Consider the following 19913-nt stretch of genomic DNA (forward strand, 5'->3'; position numbering starts at 1 on the left):
TATCTGGCAAGTGTTGCCATTGATAATATAAATATTATATCAGCTTTGAAGTGAATGTCAGCAATGGAAGACTAGTCAAACAAATTCAGAGAACACGCCATTTCACAGTTTGTTGAGCCCCAACATGTTTATGAGTGCACACACTCTCTGGCCATCGGAGAGACAATGGAAAACAAGGCACTTCACTCAATGTTTTTGTCATGACCATAATAGGTATCACAACCTGCAAACCTGCCCTTACACCGCCATCACCATGGGATCACTCTCTGCAGGGTTGGATAAAAGCGGATGTTTCCGTTTTTCAGGGATACAGTACTTTCAAACTAACTTCCGTTTCCCCTAAATTTCTTTTTATGCATGCTATGCTAGGTTACCATGGGACGACCAGTAAGGACAACATTTGATGAGTCCCATTTGGGTAGCTTTAGATTAGCTGGGTTGACCAGACAGATAGGCTCTTGCTGCAATTGGATCACTATTATGTCTGGTCAACCAGGCTTGGGCAGCTTTTATGGGACCCCAACTGAAAATATTGCCTGGATGCTCATCAGTCAGCATTAAGAAATTAGATACACAGAACCCTTTCAAAATCTATGATGCCCTGGATCAGCGTTTCCCAAACTCTGTCCTCAGGACCTCAAGGGGTGCACATTTTGTTTTTTGTCCTAACACTACCCAGCTGAATCAAATGATCAAAGCTTGATGATAAGTTGATTCATTGAATCAGCTGTGTGGTGCTAGAGCAAAAACTAAAACGTGCTCCCCTTGGGATTGCGAGGACCGAGTTTGGGAAACCCTGCCCTAGATAATCCGGTTGGTGTTATAGTAAGTGTCTTGTTTAGAAATATCTCAATCATAGCAGCTGGTTTCGCTATGACTATAAATATAAGTCTGAGTCTAGGTTACTACCACCAGAGAGCGCTAGAGCCTACAGATTTACTCAGCGTCCATCCAGCATGTTCTTGTTTTGATATGATGATCTTCTTCTCTGTCTTGTGTCATACTAGAAAACACTAACAGTTTTGTCAGTTTAGAGGGTTATAATACCATAATCTTATGTCACTCCATCCACATAAATTAGAAGAGGATCATTTAGTCTTATGGAAAAATTAGACCGAGACTAGAAGATGAGCATACATTACCTTGATCGCCGAAGGCTTACCATGTACACCGTCATGACAATCCTCCTATACTAGTGTGCGTTTGGTGTGCGTGTCCATACCACCCAAATGCATTTGACCTCTTCATAATTCACCATTAAGGTCAACCACATGGGCTGCATTTACGCAGGCAGCCCAATTCCGATCTTTTTTTCCCACAAATTATTATTTTGACCAATGAGATCAGCGCTGAAAAACATCTGATGTGAAAAGATCTGATGTGAATGGTCAAAAGTCAAATGTGAATGGTCAAAAGTCAAATAAGTGGAAAAATATCAGAATTGGGCTGCCTATGTAAACGCAGCCATGGCAGTAGCAACATGTGGCCAGAAATCAATTACTGCATGTCCCTGTCAATTTGAATCTTTACAGGGGACATCTACAGTCTTCAACGTGAAGTTCTTTACTATCTCCTGTGCATCAGAGGCAGGGGCGCAAATGTGTTTTTAGAAGTGGGGGGGGCATAACTATTTCTTATAAAAAATATAAAAAATCCTGTAGGATAAACTCTCCAAACAGCCTACCCGACCACTCGGCGGCGTCTGCATGGTCCTAAAGCACACCGTTATCTCGTTTTGTATCACATTCCAATATATTTTTTATTTTATTTTATAAAAATGTTTTACCCCTTTTCCTTCACAATTTCATGGTATCCAATTGGTAGTTACAGTCTTGTCCCATCGCTGCAACTCCTGTACGTGTCCTCCGAAAAACAACCGTGTCAAGCCGCACTACTTATTGACACACTGCTTGCTTAACCAGGAAGCCAGCCGCACAAATTTGTCGGAGGAAACACCATCCAACTGGCGACCGTGTCAGCTTGCATGCGCCTGGCCCGCCACAGGTGTTGCAACAGCACGATGGGACAAGAACATCCAGGCATGCCAGACCCTCCCCTAACCCAGACGACGCTGGGCCAATTGTGCACCGCCTCATGTGTCTCCCGGTCGCGGCCGACTGGGACACAACCCAGGATCAAACCCAGATTTGTAGTGACGCCTCTAGCACTGCGATTTTTTATTTTATTTTATTTATTTATTTTTATTTCACCTTTATTTAACCAGGTAGGCTAGTTGAGAACAAGTTCTCATTTGCAACTGTGACCTGGCCAAGATAAAGCATAGCAGTGTGAACATACAACACAGAGTTACACATGGAGTAAACAATTAACAAGTCAATAACACAGTAGGGGAAAAAAAGGGGAGTCTTTATACATTGTGTGCAAAAGGCATGAGGTAGGCGAATAATTACAATTTTGCAGATTAACACTGGAGTGATAAATGATCAGATGGTCATGTACAGGTAGAGATATTGGTGTGCAAAAGAGCAGAAAAGTAAATCAAATAAAAACAGTATGGGGATGAGGTAGGTAAAAATGGGTGGGCTATTTGCCGATAGACTATGTACAGCTGCAGCAATCGGTTAGCTGCTCAGATAGCAGATGTTTGAAGTTGGTGAGGGAGATAAAAGTCTCCAACTTCAGCGATTTTTGCAACTCGTTCCAGTCACAGGCAGCAGAGAACTGGAACGAAAGGCGGCCAAATGAGGTGTTGGCTTTAGGGATGATCAGTAAGATACACCTGCTGGAGCGTGTGCTACGGATGGGTGTTGCCATCGTGACCAGTGAACTGAGATAAGGCGGAGCTTTGCCTAGCATGGACTTGTAGATGACCTGGAGCCAGTGGGTCTGGCGACGAATATGTAGCGAGGGCCAGCCGACTAGAGCATACAAGTCGCAGTGGTGGGTGGTATAAGGTGCTTTAGTGACAAAACGGATGGCACTGTGATAAACTGCATCCAGTTTGCTGAGTAGAGTGTTGGAAGCAATTTTGTAGATGACATCGCCGAAGTCGAGGATCGGTAGGATAGTCAGTTTTACTAGGGTAAGTTTGGCGGCGTGAGTGAAGGAGGCTTTGTTGCGGAATAGAAAGCCGACTCTTGATTTGATTTTCGATTCGAGATGTTGGATGCAGTGCCTTAGAGTGCCTTAGACCACTGCGCTACTTGGGAGATCCTCACATTTCAATGATAAAACTGGGGGGGACAAAAATGCAATTTCAGAATGTGAGGGGGACCGAATGTATCTGAGACAATCCTTAATCTGATTTGAGCTAAGAACCTGATGAGTGTTAATCAACATGTTTGCCTAATTGGCACCTCCTACTAGACCCTTTGCTAATCTGCATTTCCAACTCGTCCCCGGGATGCTGGACATGTTAAGTGTGTATTGGTACAGTCTCCTCTCATCCATTTGATTAACCAGAACAGAGCTGTCTTGACCTGCCTCCACAGCCGACATCTTGGAATCCCATGGCTCTTACAAAGCCCTCAGACTCACAATAAGACATTCAGACAAGGGCAAACCAATTCCACAATGGACCATAAGCAGACAACATAGGCTGCGTTTAGACAGGAAGACCAATTCTGATATTTTCTCCACTAATTGGTATTTTGACCAATCACATCAGGTCTTTTCACATCAGCTCTTTTTTAGAGCTGATCTGGTTGATCAAAAGACCAAATATTTCCTGTCTAAACGCAGCTACAGAAACACATTACATTTGCAGGATGAATGACTTTCAGTCAGAAACCTTCAGGTCTATTCCCAATGTATACATGTATTTGTAATGAAGACTTCTATATGTATTGAATGTACTTAGACATACACTTACTATAGAGTAATCACATGTCAGTGAACTGCCAGCGAGTGAAAATGTCCTTAGAAAAAGCCATTCTCTCTCCAGAGAATCTCAAATTGGGATGGAGCTACATAGAGGGTTCATATTCAAATTGTGGTTGGACTTTTTCTCATTCCCCCTCACTCTATCTCTCTGGACACACCTCAATAGAGCAAACAAAAACAATCCTTTTTGTGGGCTTTTGGTACAGGGAACAGTTTGTGGACTTAGAATGTTAGCTGTGTCAAGTCAGGTCGAGAGCAAACACAACAGCTTTAGAGATTTATTGCAAGCCGGGCTTCAGGAATGAATGAGGAGTATTTGTGCTGCAGAGTCTCAATAGTGCTCTTGTCAAATGTACCATGCCTATGTGGCCAGCGGGGTGTGAGGATGCATATCTATTTTCATCATGGGTGAATCGGTCATGCCGATCTAACGGTCATCTGATGAGGAAGGATCGGACCAAAGCGCAGCGTGATAAGTGTTCATGATTTTTATTAACACTGAACACTAGAACAAAATAACAAAGTGAGAAAGGAAAAAACCGAAACAGTCCTGTCAGGTGCAGAACACTAAACAGAAAACAACTACCCACAAAACACAGATGGAAAAAGGCTACTTAAGTATGGTTCCCAATCAGAGACAACAATATACATCTGTCCCTGATTGAGAACCATACCCAGCTAAAACAAAGAAATACAAAACATAGAAAAATGAACATAGAATGCCTCTAGTGCGGGGACCCTCGCTACCGACCACGGACTGGGGACCCTCATTGCCGGCCCCGGATAGGACACCCTCGCTGGGGGCCCCGGACTGGGCACCCTCATTGAGGGCCCCGGACTGGGCACCCTCATTGCGGCCCCGGACTTGAGGGCGACTCTGGAGGCTCCGGACCGGAGACCGTCGTTGGAGAGAGGAGACGCAGAGACAGCCTGGTTCGTGGGGCTGCCACAGGGCCCACCAGGCTGGGGAGACCTACAGGAGGCCTGGTCCTTAGAGGAGGCACAGGATGAACCGGTCTGTGGGGGAGCACTGGAGATCTAGTGCTTGACAATTGCACCTCTCCACTTGGCTGAATGCCCACTTTAGCCCAGTACGGGCAGAGCGCAGGCATAGGACGCACTGAGCAGTCCCAGCGCACTGGAGACACAGTGCACAGAGCCAGCGCAGGATACCCTGGGCCGAAACGAAGCACCGCTCGCTGAGCTGCCACAATCTGACCTGGTTGGATGCCCACTCTCGAGTGGCACTTGCGGAGGGCTGGCATATAGCGCACCGGGCTATGAGCGTGCACTGGAGACACCTTGCGCTTTACCGCATAACACGGTGCCTGACCAGTTCCACGCATGGGGAGTTGGCTCAGGTCTATAGCCTGACTCTGCCAATCTCCCCGTGTGCCCCCCCCTCCAAAACATTTTTGGGGCTGCCTCTCATGCCTGCTTCGCTGACTTGCCTTATATCGCCGCCTCTCATCTTTAGCTGCCTCCAGTTCCTCTTTCGGACAGAGATATTCCCCAGCCTGTCTCCAGGGTCCCTTTCCATCCAGTATCTCCTCCCAAGTCCACAAATCCTGAACCCTCTGCTCCTCCATACCACGCTGCTTGGTCCACTTGTGGTGGGTAGTTCTCTAATGGTCTTCTGATGAGGAATGATCGGACCAAAGCGCAGCGTGGTAAGTGTTCATGATTTTTATTAACACTGAACACTAGATCAAAATAACAAAGTGAGAAACGAAACCGAAACGGTCCTGTCAGGTGCAGAACACTAAACAGAAAACAACTACCCACAAAACACAGGTGGGAAAAGGCTACTTAAGTATGGTTCCCAATCAGAGACAACAATAGACAGCTGTCCCTGATTGAGAACCAGACCCGGCCAAAACAAAGAAATACAAAACATAGATAAATGAACATAGAATGCCCACCCAAATCACACCCTGACCAAACCAAAATAGAGTTCATAGGCCTGTGAGCACATTCTTGCTTCTTAGGATCAGAGGTGGAGATAATATGGTATCTGATTCAGCTGGATTTATTGTTTGTTTGTTGTTGACATTGTAATCTCATCCTTTGAGTAAGTGGCCATTGTAAATTTGGCTCTTGTTTCATCTAGTCTGTAAATAGTGAATTGTAACAAGAGACAGACCTGTCTCTATTGAGAATCAAAGGTGTAGTACAAGAAAGAACGAGACAACGAGACAACCGATCATGTTTGACAGATATGTCTACCAAGGAACTCAACTATTTATTTAACCAGGTAAGCTAGTTGAGAACGTGTTCTCATTTAAAACTGCGACCTGGCCAAGATAAAGCAGAGCAGTTCGACAAAAACAACAACACAGAGTTCACATGGGAGAACCAAACGTACAGTCAACAGCACAATGGAAAAAATATATATACAGCGTGTGCAAATGTAGTAATAACTATCAAAAAACATTGCTGCAGTAGCAATAAGTGTAAAGGGGAGGTTGTCAGAAGATGAGAAAGATAGACATAGACGCAGGGAAAAAGAAAGGCCAGTGGCCTCCAGGGGGAGGGAAAGGGACAGCTATTCTGTGACGTCTGTTACATAAGACCTACTACTTGGGCACTGCAAATTATGCCAGAACTCTGGTAGGTCGCAGTCATAAGGAGGCCACCTCCAAAGGGCCCCTGTGACATAAATAGCAACGATGGACACACAGTTAGTCAAACATTTACTCATCTCGGGCAAGAAGCTAATAGCGTTGCCTGGAGAGTTTCACAAGGCCTGTTTACTTATTTTACGAACCGCCATTTAAAGATTGGACGAGTCCACATTGCATCACTGGTTTGGCAAAGAGGCCATCTCTCTACTCCGCTGTAAACAACCAGGGTAAATAAGACAGCAGAGTGCTGTTTTATTTACTTGTGTTCGGTCAAGATGTGATGGGAGCCCTCTTATTTTACCTCTCTGTCTCATCTTCCCTTGTGCTTTTCAAGGGCAGTGTCGGCAGGGTTTGGCAGGGAAGGGTGTAATTTTCTAAGTATAACCCTGGCTAAGGGGGTAGTTGAACATGATTTGCCAGTTTATGTTTGCTTTTTTAAATTGGATCCAAACACAGGCTCAGACGTACAACCCAAAGTCCTCCTGTAGCAGCTCAACTCTTCCTTCCCAACTCTGTCTATTCTCTCTTTCTCTGCAGGAAGGAAGTCTCAGGAGAAATGTGAAGCTGACTACAGTGTTGGGAGGAGTAGGTGTCGTCTGAAGGTCCAGCAGGATGACATGCTGTTGTCATGACTGTCCTGATCAGGTCAGATTACAGGAGACCACAACGCTACAGATTATCTCTCAACCCCAACAGAGGAGGGAGGAGAGATCTAGGGGTCTGAAGATGTTTTTTTTTTTATTATCCCTCACACCCATGGTAAATCTTAGGCCACAGACAAATTCCTTTGTGCTGTTACTATGGAGAACCAGCCTCAGAACATTAAACATGAAATAAAGGGATTTGAAACAATGGTTTCCATCAGCCACAATGGTGGTCATGACGATAGATGGAATATGAAAATGTATGTCATTTTTGTTTTGTTACTAAAGGTTAAATAGATGACGTCATTACGGAAACATTGTAACGTGAAGAGTTTTCCTAGTATATGTTTGATGTTTATACATTGTACATTGTATGGAAAATATCCAAATCAAAGAGAATGTTTTGGGAAAGATTAAATGTGAAGTTAGTTGTCTAAAATTGGATTTGAGTCTAATCTAGACCTTGCCTTCATAACCTGGTACGCCCAGAGTATTGCCCTAAAGGCGGTTACGCCCATTTCTGACCCAGGGGTATAAAACCTGTGAGTAAAGAATTTACAGACAAGACTACATGACCCAAGCTGCAACCAAGGTCTAAAAAGTCAACTAACCCAAAACGCGACGCAAGTTTGTTGACAAACCTTTTTCTACCCAAGCTACGGATGAGTAAGCGGGTGAATTCAAGTCGAACCACCTAGCCTCCATCTCCCATCGAATCGTGGTATCTACGCTGTTTCATTCAAACGCTGTGAGCTCTGAGCTACAGAGCTGTCTGTCCTCAGAAGACCCCTTCCAGAGACAGAGTGAGGGAACAGACTCCTAAACCAAAAGGACACTGACATCGGGAGGATGATCAGAGAGGTGCGCTGGAGAAGTGCGTCATCGAGCAGCCTGAACGGTCTACGCAGAGAATCCTCGGAGGTCCTCCCCACGTAATTACATCATTATATTCTGACCCATAAGAGCGGCAGTGTGGGGCAAGGCTAGGGTTAGAATAGCATAGCTGACAAATTCACCCAAATGTATATTTCTCTCGTGTACTTTCTTTTTCCTCTCTCTCTTTGAAATCCCCATTTTGGGTAACATGCGCCATAGTGTGTTGGCCCGTTATACTAAGTTCTAATCAATAGCCTATAATGTGTATCTATCATCATTTTAGCTTTTTAGTAAATAAATATTCAACTAAGATTGGTGTGGTACGAACTCATTGGTGAGACCTGGGTTCGTGCAGATTCACGGACTATACAATGTTCAGAACGATATTGTAGAGGTAACTGGTTAATAAGCGGCTGTTGTAAAAATCGATATTCTGATATTCTTTGAGTTAATTTGGGAAATAGAAACTCAATAAAAACGAGCTTTCCCATGGTACCCCAGGTTAATGAGTTAATAATTGCTTGATTCAGTTAATCACGCAATTAGAAACTTTTAATAATTTGATGAGCAACAGTCGTCATATTAACTAATACAACGTCACGACACTGTGATGCCTCATCATAAGTCAACCCTAAGGAGAACATGGCTGTCTATACCATATAATCTCATCTGCATAATTCAGGGCCGTTCAAAGAGCCGACCATCTACAATAACAAACATAATGGTCTGCATCTAGCTTGGATACTAACTTTGTGTTATTCCACCTGTAGCCTTGATAACTATTTTAAACGTTGTTCTGTTTAACTGAGCTGAACTTCATCAAACCATCTATTCAGGACATATACAGATGTTCCATGATCACAGTTATGAGAGGCTATGGTGCCATGGTAACTAGAGACCATTCTTCTCAGCTGTTGCAATGTTTCTGAAAGTGCATCTGACAGGGTGATGATATCCCACTTTATTGTTTCTGTGTCACAAATCTCACTCTGTACTATAAGGGATAAAGGTATTTGGTTTACTAAACATTTGAACATGTACAGAGTATGCACCTGTTGTTTTTAGAAGATAATAAGACATAACTGCGGTTTGAGTTTCAAGGGTGCCCTAGCAGGCAGGGCAATCCCATAACAAATCAGGGCACCCCCATGAGATAATGTATGCCCATTTCTTTCCACACACCCATTAGTCTGTGTGGCAAAAGTCAAATGATTGGGAAATATTAAAAGTTGGTCCAACGTTTTACGCACACCGTCTAGAATCAATGTGCAACAAATATCCTGCATAAAATAAATGTAAGTCTTTATTTATTAACATTTAAATATATCCTGATATATTTAAATATATATCTTCATTTCATCTTTCACTCATCAATGTATTTTATTTCCTATGGAAAAAAGCTAGTACAAAATTACAGTATATCAACATGTGCTGCATGTGCTGCCAATGCATGTTAATATGAACACGTGCAAACAAAGTAAATTAACATTTTCAAACATATATCAATATGAACATGTGCAAACAGAGTATATATCAACCTCCACACCCAAGTGACAACCCACTGGGCACAAACTGGTTGAATCAATGTTGTTTCCACGTCATTTCAACAAACAAATTCAATTTGATGGATATTAAATCAATATGGAAAATTGATTGGATTTGTAAAAAATCATCACTGTAAAGACCTTTTTGGGAATGTTTGTCTATTTTTCACCCACTTGTTTAACCTTCATCCAATAACATTGTTAAATGTTTTGTTGTTTTCACATTGAATTCACGTTAGTTGACACCTCAATTAAATGTAAATCAAAACTAGACGTTGAACGAATGTCTGTGTCAAGTGGGAAGCGCTAATCAATTCAAAACAGAAAACACTTACACACTCGGGTCTATGATTGACATGTCTCTTTCATTTCCGCTCTCTCTTTTGTTCTCTCCGATATACGTTTTTCCAGGGACGGTCACATGTTCTGTGTGCTCCTTAACCTCTGATCTGGGGAAGTTCTCACATGCATGGTGCTGTGCTGTGTGTCCAACCCCTCCCTTATCTCCACACAGAGCCAAGTGGGGCAGAGGTGGAGGAACAGCCAGGGCAAGGGGGTCGGGGACGTTTTTTTCCCCAGGGCCAGTTGTTGTGCAACACTTGACATTGATCTGGGGCTGATGAGCAATGACACTGCAGTTTACTGGTGTTAAACAGCCGTACAACATGCCTCCTTCCTTTTCACTCTCTGCTGTGCCTGGATTCTCTAGTAATACACACATTGTTGTTGTTTTCCTCTTTCTCTGGTGCATTATGAGTCATGTCATGGCTTTAGAAGACTCTGATAGGCTAATTGACATAATTTGAGTCAATTGGAGGTGTACCTGTGGATGTACTTCAAGGCCTACCTTCAAACTCAGTGCCTCTTTGCTTCCCAAAAGCCTGAGGGTACCACGTTCATCTGTACAAACAATAGTACGCAAGTATAAACACCATGGGACCACGCAGTTGTCATACCGCTCAGGAAGGAGACGCGTTCTGTCTCCTAGAGATTAACGTACTTTGGTGCAAAAAGTACAAATCAATCCCAGAACAACAGCAAAGGACCTTGTGAAGATGCTGGAGGAAACAGGTACAAACAGGTACAGACAGGTACAAACAGTTAAAACGAGTCCTATATCGATATAACCTGAAAGGCCGCTCAGCAAGGAAGAAGCCACTGCTCCAAAACCGCCATAATAAAGCCAGACTACGGTGTGCAACTGCACATGGGGACAAAGATCATACTTTTTGGAGAAATGTCCTCTGGTCTGATGAAACAAAAATAGAACTGTTTGGCCATAATGACCATTGTTATGTTTGGGGGGAAAAGGGGGAGGCTTGCAAGCCGAAAAACTCCATAACAACCGCTGGCAGCATCATGTTGTGGGGGTGCTTTGCTGCAGGAGGGACTGGTGCACTTCACTAAATAGATGGCATCATGAGGGAGAAATTACACAAACAACAACACAGAGTTGAATAAACAAACATACAGTCAATAATACAATAGATTAAGTCTATATACCGTGTGTGCAAATGAGGTAGGATAAGGGAGGTAATAAATAGGCCATAGTGGCGAAATAATTATAATTGAGCAAATACACATTGGAGTGATAGATGTCCAGAAGATGGATGTGCAAGTACAGATACTGGGGTGCAAAGGAGCAAAATACATAAATAAATAACAGTATGGGGATGAGGTAGTTGGAGGGCTATTTACAGATGGGCTATGTACAGGTGGAGTGATCTGTGAGCTGCTCTGACAGCTGGTGCTTAAAGCTAGTGAGGGAGATATGAGTCTCCAGCTTCAGTGATTTTTGCAGTTCGTTCCAAGGCGGCCAAAGTAGGAATTGGCTTTGGGGGTGACCAGTGAAATATACCTGCTGGAGTGCGTGATACGGGTGGGTGCTGCTATGGTGACCAGTGAGCTGAGATAAGGCGGGGCTTTACCTAGCAGAGACTTATAGATGACCTTTAGCCAGTGGGTTTGGAGATGAATATGAAGCGAGGGCCAGCCAACGAGAGCATACAGGTCACAGTGGTGAGTAGTATATGGGGCTTTGGTGACAAAACGGATGGCACTGTGATAGACTGCATCCAATTTGCTGAGTAGAGTGTTGGAGGCTATTTTGTAAATGACATCGCCGAAGTCAAGGATCAGTAGGATAGTCAGTTTTACGAGGGTAAGTTTGGCAGCATGAGTGAAGGATGCTTTGTTGCCAAATAGGAAGCCGATTCTAGATTTAATTTTGGATTGAAGGTGCTTAATTTGAGTCTGGAAGGAGAGTTTAGAGTCTAACCAGATACCTAGGTATTTGTAGTTGCCCACATATTCTAAGTCAGAACCGTCCAGGGTAGTGATGCTGGACGGGCGGGCAGGTGTGGGCAGCAATTGGTTGAAGAGCATGCATTTAGTTTTACTTGCATTTAAGAGCAGTTGGAGGCCACGGAAGGAGAGTTGTATGGCAGTGAAGCTCGTCTGGAGGTTAGATAACACAGTGCCCAAAGAAGGGCCAGAAGTATACAGAATGGTGTCGTCTGCGTAGAGGTGGATCAGAGAATCACCAGCAGTAAGAGCGACATCATTGATGTATACAGAGAAGAGAGTCGGCCCGAGAATTGAACCCTGTGGCACCCCCATAGAGACTGCCAGAGTTCCGGACAACAGGCCCTCTGATTTGACACACTGAACTCTGTCTGAGAAGTAGTTGGTGAACCAGGCGAGGCAGTCATTTGAGAAACCAAGGCTGTTGAGTCTGCCGATAAGAATGTGGTGATTGACAGAGTCGAAAGCTTTGGCCAGGTCAATGAATACAGCTGCACAGTATTGTCTCTTATCGATGGCGGTTATGATATCGTTTAGGACCTTGAGCGTGGCTGAGGTGCACCCATGACCAGTTCGGAAACCAGAATGGTTGGTGATCGGTTTGTTAACTTGGCTTTCGAAGACCTTAGAAAGGCAGGGTAGGATAAATATAGGTATGTAGCAGTTTGGGTCTAGAGTGTCTCCCCCTTTGAAGAGGGGGATGACCACGGCAGAGAGGTTGAATAGGCTAGTAATAGGGGTTGCAACAATTTCAGAGGATAATTTTAGCCCAGCTGATTTGTAGTGTTCCAGATTTTGCAGCTCTTTCAGAACATCAGCTGTCTGGATTTGGGTGAAGGAGAAATGGGGGAGGCTTGGGCAAGTTGCTGTGGCGGGTGCAGGGCTGTTGACCAGGGTAGGGGTAGCCAGGTGGAAAGCATGGCCAGCCGTAGAAAAATGCTTTTTGAAATTCTCAATTATCGTGGATTTATCGGGGGTGACAGTGTTTCCTAGCCTCAGTGCAGTGGGCAGCTGGGAGGAGGTGCTCTTATTCTCCATGGAATTTACAGTGTCCCAGAACGTTTTGGAGTTTGTGTAAGGGATTTCTTCCATTGACGAAGAGGCGGACCAAAGCGCAGCGTGGTTATTCTGATTCATGTTTAATTCAAAGATAAACACGAACACAACAAAACAAAACAAACCAAACCAAACCAAACCAAGAACCGTGAAAACCCAAAACAGACCTATCTGGTGCAAAACACAGAGATAGGAACAATCACCCACAAACACACAGTGAAACCCAGGCTACCTAAGTATGATTCTCAATCAGAGACAACTAATGACACCTGCCTCTGATTGAGAACCATACTAGGCTGAAACATAGAAATACCCAAATCATAGAAAAACAAACATAGACTGCCCACTCCAACTCACGCCCTGACCATACTAAATAATGACAAAACAAAGGAAATAAAGGTCAGAACATGACAGTTTGTGCTTCAGGATGCAAATTTCTGTTTGAAAAACCTAGCATTTGCTTTCTTAACTGCCTGTGTATATTGGTTCCTGACTTTCCTGAAAGGTTGCATATCGCGGGGGCTATTTGATACTAATGCAGTACGCCACAGGATGTTTTTGTGCTGGTCAAGGGCAGTCGGGTCTGGAGTAGACCAAGAGCTATATCTGTTCCTGTTTTTTTAATGGGGCATGCTTATTTTAGAAGAGGAAAGCACTTTTAAAGAATAACCAGGCATCCTCTACTGTCGGAACGAGGTCAATATCCTTCCAGGATCCCCGGGCCAGGTCGATTAGAAAGGCCTGTTCGCTGAAGTGTTTTAGGGAGCGTTTTACAGTGATGAGGGGTGGTCGTTTGACTGCGGCTCCGTAGCAGATACAGGCAATGAGGCAGTGATCGCTGAGATCCTGGTTGAATACAGCAGAGGTGTATTTGAGGGCAGGTTGGTCAGGATGATATCTATGAGGGTGCCCGTGTTTACGGATTTGTGGTTGTACCTGGTAGGGTCATTGATAATTTGTGTCAGATTGAGGGCATCAAGATTAGATTGTAGGATGGCAGGGGTGTTAAGCATGTCCCAGTTAGTTCACCTAACAGCACAAGTTCTGAAAATAGATGGGGGGGCAATCAATTCACATATGGTGTCCAGGGCACAGCTGTGGGCAGAAGGTGGTCTATAGCAAGCAGCAACGGTGAGAGACTTGTTTCTGGAAAAGTGGATTTTTAAAAGTAGAAGCTCAAATTGTTTGGGCACTGACCTGGATAGTAAAACATAACTCTGCAGGCTATCTCTGCAATAGATTGCAACTCCACCCCCTTTGGCAGTTCTATCTTGTCGGAAAATGTTATAGTTAGGGATGGAAATTTCAGGGTTTTTGGTGGTCTTCCTTAGCCAGGATTCAGACACGTCTAGGACATCCGGGTTGGCAGAGTGTGCTAAAGCAGTGAATAAAACAAACTTATGGAGGAGGCTTTTAATGTTAACATGCATAAAATCAAGGCTTTTACGGTTACAGAAGTCAGCAAATGAGAGTGCCTGGGGAATGGGAGTGGAGCTAGGCACCGCAGGGCCTGGAGTAACCTCTACATCACCAGAGGAACAGAGGAGATGTAGGATAAGGGTATGGCTAAAGGCTATAAGAACTGGTCGTCTAGTACATTTGGAACAGAGTAAAAGGAGCAGGTTTCTGGGCACGGTAGAATAGATTCAAGGCATAATGTTCAGACAAAGGTATGGTAGAATGTGAATACAGTGGAGGTAAACCTATGCAGTGAATAACGATGAGAGAGATATTGTCTCTAGAAACATCATTTAAACCAGGTGATGTCACCGCATGTGTGGGAGGTGGAACTAAAGGGTTAGCTAAGGTGTATTTAGCAGGGCTAAAACCAGGGCTAGCAGGTTAGCAGAAGGGTCTTAGAGGGACGTCGTGACGGAAGAAGTCTATTGTAGCCCCCACGTGCGGTTACGTCGGCAGACCAGTCGTGATGGATCAGCATCACTTGAGTGACTGAGGGATACAAAGTACATTGAAAGCAGGTGCTTCCACATAGGTGTGGTTCCCTGAGAAATTCCTTAGCAATTAATATCTCATCATGCTTAGGGTCATGAATAAAAATGGCTCAAACCCCATATGATGACAATGCCCCCATCCACAGTGCACAAGGGGTCACTGAATGGTTTGATGAGCATGACAACGATATGAACCATATGCCTTTTGCAGTCTCAGTCACCAGATCTTAAACCAATTGAACACTTATGGGAGATTCTGGAGAGGCGCCTGAGCATTTTCCAACACCATCCACAAAACACCAAATGATTGAATTTGGTGAATTTGGAAGAAGAATGGAAGAATGGTGTCGCATCCCTCCAATAGAGTTCCATTTACTTTTCAAATGTATGCAAAAGTGCATTGAAGCTGTCCTGGCTCGTGGTGTCTCAACGCCACATTAAGACACTTGGGGCGGTTTCTTGGACAGAGATTAATTTAAATCAGGACCATGCTAATTCTACTTAAATTAATCCAGATTTAAAAAATGGCTTTCTGAGACTTTGCTTAACTTCAGACTAATTAGTTCTAGACTAGGGAGTCCCAGGCTAAGGTAAATCAGGACTACCCAGTTCATTTTTGTGAAGCCTAATTAGATAAAAAATGTGGACCGTGTGCTAACCTAAGGATGCTTCTAAAACCAGGGATGGGACATTAATACATAATCTTACTGACACTTGTGGCTGCTTTGCATGATGTATTTGTGGTCTCTACCTTTTTGCCCTTTGTGCTGTTGTCTGTGCCTAGCAATGTTTGTACCATGTTTGTGCTGCTACCATGTTGCGTTGCTGCTTTGTTGTTGTCTTGCTGTGTTGCTACTATGCTGTGTTATCATGTGTTGCTGCCATGTTGTATTGTTGTCTTAGGTCTCTCTTTTATGTAGTGTTGTGGTGTCTTGTCGTGATGTGTGTTTTGTCCTACATTTGTATTTTATTTTAATCCCAGCCCCCCTCCCCAGGAGGCCTTTTTGTCCTTGGTAGGCCAACATTGTAAATACGAATTTGATTATTGACCGGAATTGGAGCAAGTCATCTAAACCAAACAATGGACGGAGGTAAAATAAAACTTTGAAAAAACCCTCAAAGTGAATTGTGTCAAATCACCCAATTATCGAGAACAAACAGAATGATTAATCAACAGAAAATAAGAAAAAGAATGCCTGGACCACCATTTGTAATGAATTGAACTCTAATAAAGTTTTTAAAAATCACAAAAGGATGCTACAATAACTTCAGACAAAATGCTATATTTATTGTTGCCTCACTTTCAACAAATTACTTTGAAATGTTAGTTTTCTTGCGTAATAACACATTGGGGCCTAAATGTATTTCTGATAGTAACAAAATCCTGAGTGGTGCAGTGGTGTAAGGTGCCATAGGTGTCACTACAGACCCGGGTTCGATCCCAGGCTGTGTCGCAGCCAACCGGTAGACCCATTAAGTGTCGCACAATTGGCCCAGTGTTGTCCGGGTTAGGGGAGGGTTTGACTGCCCGGGATGTTCTTGTCCCACCGTGCTCTAGCGTCTCCTAGTGACGGGCCGGGTGACTTTGTGTCGCCAGCTGTACTGTGTTTCTTCTGAAACATTAGCGCTTCTGGGTTAAGCAAGCAAAGGCTTGGAGGGGTTGTGTTTTGGAGGACGCGTGGCTCTCGACCTTTGCCTCTCCGTACGGGAGTTGCAGCAATGGGACAAGACTAACTACCAATTAGATATCACTAAAAAGTAATACAAAAAAATTATATTATTTTTTAAATGTAACAAAACAATATCATACAATATCATTAAGAATAATTTCTATATTATCTTGTCTTTCGAAGGTCCTGTGGAAAAACATAAAAAATCAACTAAAAGAAGACAAATGCTGTTGCTCATAAGGAGTGTTTCAAGAGTGGTGGCTGACCCCCTAGTAAGACCACAGACAGGTCAGATTGGGGACCATTCCAATCCTCATTTGGTAGGAAAAATTCATTCAACATGTGCCATCCCCGGACTGCAGGGAATATGTAATGTTGTAAGTCATGTCTTGCACTCCCATAATAAAACATAATGTAAGGAACTCAACTCTAGAATAAATAATGTTCTCTAATGCAGCAATGTCATCATTTTCTAGAGGCTGATGATCACCTTAGATTGTAGGGGACAAGACAGGATGAAGGGCAAATCACTACATCTGCAGCAGCCAGGAGGGAAGATTGTGTCACTAACTCGGGCTGGAAGACAAAGACAGAAGCTGAGCATGCATGAAAAACTGACCATGGAATTTCATGAGTGCAAACTAATGTATTTAAAAGAAGAGCATGACATGAAGATGCACATCCTTCATGTTGAGTTGTCTATGAAGGAGGAGGAGAGAAACATGAAGCAGCAGTAGTACCAATCTTCTTCTCAAATAAGCACCAGTTCGGGGTCCCGGTATTTCCATTTGTGAATAAAAAATGTTTTGGATATTACTTATTTCAATCACCTGAGCTGTTCTTTGTTGGGAGAAGTGATGCATAGCAAAAGCATCTCTGCAGGCGAGTCCATTTCTGTCATTCTCTGCTTCAACCATGGGAACCATCCTCATCTTCAATGCGAGGATATGGGCAGCCATGCTGTTTGGGGTAATTGTGAAGCACAATTGGAATAATGACAATGCAGCGTCTTCTTGGTATAGAAAGCGCGATGTGTTTCTGAGACACTGGAAACAACTCTTTCATACACCAAACGTGCGCTTCACTACACCACAGGTGCCGATATGAGCTTGGTTGTAGCGTTGTTACTAAGGTCCTATTACATGAAGATGAACCTTCCCCTAAGAGAGTCAGATGAAAGCCTTGGCTCAAGCAAATAAATGATGTCAACAGCATTTTCTTTGTACATACAGAAATTGTCACACAAATTGATTTCATCAAAATCATTCAGAGGGTTGCTCCTGTCTATAACTGCCTTTCTGCCTGGCCTTGATGGTGCTCTGTGATCATCATTGAGAGTCCAGGCAATCAATTTTCCTCCATTGCCAAGGTCAACCTGGGGCCCAACATCCATTCATCTGAAGTTTAACCTGCCTCTGGCCAGGTTTAATTTAAGGCTTCACTTAGATCTAGATTAAGGCCATTTAAGTTAGTCCAGTTTAAAAGTGCAATTTAGTCTATGGTTAGGCTTAATCTGTGTCCGCAAAACCGCCCCTTTATGTTGGTCTTTCCTTTATTTTGGCAGGTACCAGTTTTTTTTCACATAGTTGATTATGTGTTTATTACCAGGATGATTTATGTTGTATTGTTTTTCTCTATACTTTATCTCAGAGGAAGGGTTATACGTAGATAGGTGAGAATCCTTTTCAGACAAAGCTGCTGCTTGTTAATGTTCTTCAAATAAGTGGAAATTGTCTATCAAACATTTCCCTTGGGTTAAGTGGGCTGGGAACTCACCCAAGCCGCCTACAGGCCTGTATAAAATGAAGTCAGCATTTGTAAATAAGGCATAATGCAGCAAGAGGTCACAATAAGTGTTAGGATTTATGAATATATCATTGATAATTAAATGGTAAAAGGTTACTTTTATAGCAGATAGAGCCTCTATTTCAATTCATTTTAAACTTACTACATTCACCATGAGTTCAAGTTCAAGACAGCATTCATAGAGTCATGGGCCTGGTCAGTGAGCTTTTATTTGCTTTTCCAGCTGGACTCACTGTGGCTCTGGGGCTTTTTAAATAGGACAGTCTGGGATATGTGCCCTTGTGGTGAACACAGTAAAAGCAGAACAGTAAACATGATGGACTGAAAATTGCAAACGTCCTTTGTGCATCATCCTTTAATACACATTTCACTCACCATCAAGAGCACTGGGCAAACGGGAATTTCCACCAATGGAGGTGAATCCAGAGAATTTGTGGCTTGTTTATGTTCCAGTGGAGTCTGCATTCGGGAGAGAGGATGCCTAGTGTATGGAGGGGGTGTGAGCATGGGGTGGAATTTGAGAAGGAGAGAGTGTCTCCTGTTCCTCAGTTGCACTGTGTTTACACAGTGGACACACCCCTGACCCAGGAACCACCACACACCCCCATGCCTCACTTCCCCCACATACACTGATCCGCCCCTCAGACACAAAGCCACAGGGATGGCCTAGATTCCTGCACGTGCAGACACAGGCACATAAAGGCACAGGGAAAATATTACATGCCTGTTCTGTTGCACATGCGACCCACATACCTTGCCAGATGTTAATTCACATGTACACATAGCACAATGGTGCTCACGCCAGATTCACACACTCCATCATATGCTATGTGTATGAGCATGTTGAAAGACTAGACTACTAACAATTGCCTACACATTCACACACATGTATACGCCCACACAAAGTATGCAGACAAAGCTTCATGCGGTCACTGTTACACACTGAGCCCCCTCCTCCACACTACACACATCTCGCCATCTGTAGAGTGCTTTGTGAGGAGAGTTCTGGTAGGTTCGATTTGAGAGACACACCCAGGTCGCAGGAAACCATCCGAGTGGGGCCCATGTGACTCTACAACAACACCACTTTCCAATGAGTGATGAGTGAGCATGTGTCCTACTGTTCACAATATGGCTTTGAGGAACCACTTGGTACTATAACACATTTAATAGCCTACTGGTCAAAGATGTGGCTCTGGTTTAAAGGTCTGAAATGTTCTATTATTTGTAAGTGAAACCAACCTACCCAAGCTCAGCTCGCAGCCTCACACATGATCACTGACAGATAAAGAGGCCTGATAGTCATTCCTTCAGACTACCTCCAGAAAGGCATGTGCCCCATGTTAAGCTCTATATCAACAACAACACTGGGCTGCATACAAAATCAGTTTCCCTAACCTCTTGATCCCCCTCCTCTTCGGGAGTTGGCATTCGTTTTCAATGCAGAGAGGAAGAGAGGCTTTGATGCAGCCTTTGACAATGTATAATTCATAACCAGAAACACTTTACATTTTTGTATCCACATTATTAATGTCTCTTTCTTGCGATATAATCATAGATCACTGTAGAAAAACAACAACATTCTCCAATTCTC

Source organism: Oncorhynchus keta, chromosome 28, assembly GCF_023373465.1.
Source record: "Oncorhynchus keta strain PuntledgeMale-10-30-2019 chromosome 28, Oket_V2, whole genome shotgun sequence".
NCBI classification, from domain to species: domain Eukaryota; kingdom Metazoa; phylum Chordata; class Actinopteri; order Salmoniformes; family Salmonidae; genus Oncorhynchus; species Oncorhynchus keta.